The sequence below is a fragment of the Cnephaeus nilssonii genome (genome assembly GCF_951640355.1).
Source record: "Cnephaeus nilssonii genome assembly, chromosome: 6".
Taxonomy (NCBI): Eukaryota; Metazoa; Chordata; class Mammalia; order Chiroptera; family Vespertilionidae; genus Cnephaeus; species Cnephaeus nilssonii.
The window spans coordinates 18,677,702-18,683,701 of NC_137077.1; the positions used below are offsets into that span (position 1 = coordinate 18,677,702).

Here is a 6,000-nt window from a genome sequence, read left to right on the forward strand (position 1 = left end):
CAAGACTTTCTGAATACTTAGCTGTAAAATCTTTCTTTTCCCTACTAACTTTCATCAGAATTTTTAGTCGGACATAAACTATGTGTGTCTTTCTTTCTTAGAATGCATTAGGCAGCAAATTTTGTCACACACTCCTAAAAGAATTCTGCTAATGTGCCTCCTCCAAAGCATTAACAGATTGGTTTTTTGCTTTGGTAATTCCATTATGGTGAATGTCTGTGGTGAGCATCAATAGATGATGAAATATACCTTTATTTGGAAGGAAGGAGCTAGAATGGTATTTGTTCTATTACTTCTTGAGTCACAAGCAATGGGGAAAATGCAATGTAAAAATAGGAAAACAGTGGGGGGGGGGGATCAGAATAGGTCTTAGTTTAAGGTATAGTCAATATTGACAAATGAAAGTCTGTCTTCAGAAACTATTAACATTTACTTTTTCATTTGTGTCACAAGTAGTGCCTGCAAGAAAGAACAGATATTCTCCTAGCTGTCTCTTGTTTGATTTTCAGATGATCTGCTTTGTTGAGATGGCAACAGGACCCAGCCATAGGACATTTGCTTCTTCTCTGGTAGCTAATAAAGGATTATGAGTAGTTGCCTACAACCAACACAAAGATGGAAACCTTAAAATCGTAGAACCTTAAGCCCAACCGATGTTGCTCAGTGGTTGAGCGTTGACCTATGAACCGGGAGGTCATGGTTCAATTCCTGGTCAGGGCACATGCCTGGGTTGTGGGCTCGATCCCTGGTTTGGGGCATGCAGGAGAAAGCTGATCAATGATTCTCTCTCATCACTGATGTTTCTATCTCTTTCTCCCTCTCCTTTCCTCTCTGAAATTAATAAAAATCCTATCTAATAAAGAGGGAATGTGCTAATTGACCCTCATGCCGTCGCAAAGATGGCGACACCCACAGCCAATAGGAAGGAGTATGCTAATTAACTGCCATGCCCTCAAAGGTGGTGGCGCCCACAGCCACAAGATGGTGGCGCCCAGTCCCCTCAGCCCCGCCAGGGCAGCAGGCGCGCCTGCCTCTGGAGTCCCCCAGTCCCCTCAACCCCCTAGTCGCCCAGGGCCGGCCTGAGGCACAGGCAAGCCTTGGATGGTGGCTGCCCAGCCACCCAGGGCTGGCCCAAGGTGCAGGCAAGCCTTGGATGGCGGCTGCCCAGCCACCCAGGGCCGAGGCTCAGGTAACCAGGGCCGGCCGAGGCTTGCGCTGCCAGCAGTGGCAGCAGCAGAGGTGTGATGGGACATCACCTTCCCCTGATCGCCAGGTCACCTCACACCCCTGAAGGCTCCCAGACTGTGAGGGGGCAGGCCGGGCTGAGGGACCCCCCTCCAGTGCATGAGTTTTCATGCACTGGGCCTCTAGTATTTTTAAAAATCATAGAACATTAAGACTAGAAGGACCCTAAAAGTTTTCTAGGCCAATCTTCCATCTAATATTTAAATATTCTACAACATCTTGATATTTGATTGTTCAACCCATTTGCCTGACACTGTCAATGGCCAGATTCTCACCACCTCTTGCCATGGATAATTTCCTCAACTCCATGATTGCTGACTACTAAAGGCCTTCCGCCCCAAAAACAACAATAATTGGAAAAAGCAGCTTTTCTAGGCAAGACTTGTGTATCTTCCAATGATGTGTTTCAAAGATGATAATTTTTTCATTTTGCTGCCCACCTAGATTCCTGAGTCTGTAGCCTCAGATATAAAAATAAATAAATAAATAAATAAATAAATAAATAAATAAATAATGGTATTTTCTCTTTGTATTTATTTGGCTATAATATATATAAATATTTGTCACCGAAGTGCACGGCTATTAATGAGCATGCTGTTCTAATAATTCTTTAAATTACTGGTTCAAAGTTTGTATGAGTTCCTCCCTGTAAGATAAATATGCTAAAAGTGATTTGCAAGTAGGTTAATAGTATTAACAAATAAATAATATTAGATATAAGTAGGAAAAATTTTATAAAGTACTTTTATTATAATAGAGGCAGTATAAAACTCATAGAGTACCCAAAATGCCAAGGTGTACCTCTTAGATAATCAGGAACTATAGATTTGTTGTTAAAGTAGATTTCTCATTTTCTAATTAGATAGCCAGACACCACTCCTCTTCAAATAAATCTTAAGTACACAATCCCATTTTCCTGCTCTTTATCTAGTTTATGTTTGTGTACCAAATAAGAGCTATGTTTAACTAAGTTGTTACTTACTAAAGTTTCCTTTGTTGTTTTTTCAATGAAGACCTAGTTTTACTTGCACATTTTTCACAAGCATCAAATAGTGGGTGATCTTTCAAGCTTGAACAGTAACAGTTGTATTGCTGAGGAAGGATTTCTTGTTTCAAATGATCTAGATAATGATTTACAGCTATTTTGGGTAATATTCAAAATGACAGCTCCTTGAATTTTTTTGTGTGCAGAAAAATTTGCTGGGCTGGCATCTTTCAGACCCTGGGAGGTCATCCCAATTCTCAGCATGTGGGAAACAAGGGAATGCTCTGAAATCCTTACTCCGGAGGGAACTGACCTTCCACATTATCTTGTGATACATGTGAATGTTTGATGAGATATCCCCAAATGTCTGTGGCCTCCTGAAGCCTGGAATTTGTGGGCCAGGGCTAACCTATGAGCTGTGGGTATTCCAGGACCAAACCTGAAACATTGACCTATAATGATAGTTTACTTCCTCTAAAGAAAACTAACAGTACTTTGTAGTATCTATCTTTATATAGTACTGTATACATGGTTGTTAAAAAGTATAAAGGATGCAAAAAGGCAGTAAATAAGAATTAACAACCTTTTAAAATTCTGAACATTATCAGAAAATACACATGGGTACCACTGGCTGTTGGAAAGTATAAGCTGAGATATAATAATAATATTTCAAGTACTAACCTGGCACTATACATAGTTATTACAATATTATTGACTACTAGAGGCCTGGTGCACGAATTTGTGTACCAGTGGGGTCTGGCCAGCCGGGGTAAGGGGCCATGGGCCGTCACACTCCCAGTTGAGGGGACAATTTGCATATTAGCCTCTTATTATCCTATATAATAAGAGAGGAATATGCTAATTATCCATTATGCCCTGAGGCATAACGACCAACCGCATAACAACCAGATCACGGATCTGCAGGAGGGTGGGGCAGCGAACTACAAGCGGGTGGCCGACAGCTACAGGAGGGGGCAGGGCAGCAAGCTATCGGGGGAGGAAGGGGAGAGGGGGTTGGGGGGAGCTACAGGAGGGCAGCAGCGACCTACTGGTGCACGGATTCGTGCGCAGGGCTACTAGTATAGGATATTCCCTATGCTGTACTTTACATCCCCAGGGTTATTTTGTGACTACCAATTTGTACTTCTTAATACATTCACCTTTTTCATCCAGCCCCCCAAAGCCCCCTCCCCTCTGATAGCTGTTCTCTATCTATGAGTCTGTTTCTATTTTGTTAGTTTATTTTGTTCATTAGATTCACCATTTCGTAAAATTATATAGTACTTGTCTTTCTCTGACTGATCTTCATTATACTACCAACTTCCTTCAGCTACACAAGTTTGTCTTCACTTTACTAAACTCTTCAACTTTGTAAAGTTTTTCTTATTCAGTTTTTCCAAAGATTCCATTTTGTTTGAAATCAGCATCTCATACAAGTAAACAAAGTTATTCAGTTTTTACTGAGAGTCTTTAAAGAATCTTACTATGCAGAAGTTATTTGATAAAGAGTTTCCATTTTCATGATGTTAAGGAATGTTGAATTTAAAAGATTTAATAAGCCCAGCCAGTGTTGCTCAGTGGTTGAGCATTGAGCTATGAACCAGGAGGTCACAGTTCAATTCGACATCAGACCACATGTCCGGGTTGCAGGCTCGATCCCAAGTGTGGGATGTGCAGGAGGCGACCAATCAATGATTCTCACATCATTGATGTTCCTATCTCTCTCTCCCTTTCCCTCCCTCTCTGAAATCAATAAAAATATATATTAAAAATATTTAATAAGAGCAGTAGGACTAGAGCATTTCTTCCAGAATATATGAAAAATCAGATATCCTGGAGCTAGGATGAAAAGACCTCACTCTTATAGACCAGTAGAAATTGAATTCCTGCAGACCTCCAATTTTAAGTGCAAATTTGTCTTTAGAGCTTGCCCGGATGTGAAAATGGAGATGTATAGTAAACTCTTACAACTCCATGGGACTTTCCATATCAGTAGCTCCTATGGAAAAATGGTCACAAAGAGAAGCCCAAGAAAATGGGTAACTACAATTCACTTCACAATTGGGCATTCCAAGACAAAACCAGTAAATTAAATTATAACATTAGTTGAGTTTCTACAAAGAAAACCAACAAAAATTTTGGCAACATCATGGTACTCTGAGGAACCAATTCCACCATCTCAAATAAGTAATATATATTTATTTACTAATCCCTAAAAGCTAAAAAGACAGCTATAATCAATTTTTATTAAGCACAAAAATCTTACATTACAATACACAGAAATGAAATTTAGCAAGATGGCCACCAAAATCATTGTTTATGAAATTTTCCAGGTTATAACTCTTAGGCCTCATGTGGTTTATTCACAAATAGCCTGCAGTTCTCCAAGCACTATGTAATCCTTGCACTTGAATATGTGAATATAAGGTCCACGGTAGTTATATATCATACTTGGATAATATATATGCTACTTTCAGAGTCCCTCTATAAAGACATATATATAAATATATACATATATGTATATATACTAGAGGCCCGGTGCACGACATTCATGCACTGGGGGAGGGAGGGTCCCTCAGCCTGGCCTGCGCCCTCTCACAGTCTGGGACCCCTCCTTAGCGCTGTTGCAGAGGAGGGAGAGGCTCCCGCCACCGCCACTGTGCTTGCCAGCTGTGAGTTACAGGGGGAACGCACTGACCACCAGGGGACAGCTCCTGCACTGAGCGTCTGCCCCCTGGTGGTCAGTGCATGTCATAGCAACTGGTTGTTCAGCCATTTGGTCGATTTGCATATTAGCCTTGTATTATACATATAGGATATTAAGATAATTAAAAGAGAAAGGGGCTCTTGGGTAAAATAACACAACTTACTGGAGTGTTAAATTAGGTCACGCAGTAGATCAATGTATTGGTGTAACTATTTCCAGATTTGTTGAACTCTAGGAACTCATTTTGATTCTGACCATTCTAAATACATGTCATTTTTAATAGTTCCTTTACCATTGCAATCAAAAATTTTAGATTATCCCTAGACTCCTAGCACCACACCTTGGTTTATTTTGTTTCCTCTTCCTGGTAATTTTCTTCGCTACTGTCAGAAATACTGTCTATCTTCAAGGACCAGCTCAAAACCCAATCATTCTCATAAAGCACTCCAGAATTGCCAACCTATAGTAATTTTCACAACCTTTTAATTCCAACATCATTTTGTTCTTAGTTATTTATTTATTGTCTAGTTTATCTGTAATTTTTTTCTATGTAAATCTTTTTTTCTCTAGCTACATTTATACTTCTCTTAAAGACAAAAATTATATTTTGTAGTGCTTTGTGGACCAAACATTACCTGACGTATTGAATCTCCAGTGGTGCGTGTGTGTTTGTGTTTGTGTGTGTGTGTGTGTGTGTGTGTGTGTGTGTGTGTTTAAGTTTTTTTGTTTGTGTGTTTATTGATTTGGGGGAGAGAGAGAAAAAAACAAAGAGAGAGATTGACTGATTTGTTTTTCCGCTTATTTATTCATTGATTGATTCTTGAATGTGCCCTGACCAAGGATCAAACCTGAAACCTTGGTGTATCTGGATGACACTCTAACCAACTGAGCTATCCGGCCAGGGCTCCCTTGTATATATTCATTAAATAATTTTTGACTTGTTGATATAATTTATTACCTTTATGCTGAGTTACCTTTTATACTGTTTCTCAAAAAAACCCCACAGAAAACACACACACACACACACACACACACACACACACAAAAGAACTGTATACCTGGC

At 39.9% G+C, this 6,000-nt stretch overlaps 1 protein-coding gene across 1 annotated transcript in view; it reads left to right on the forward strand.

Annotated features, from left to right (window-relative positions):
- NTN4 (netrin 4) overlaps positions 1 to 6,000 on the forward strand; it is a 113,321-nt gene that overhangs the window by 64,221 nt on the left and 43,100 nt on the right. The window lies entirely within an intron of this gene.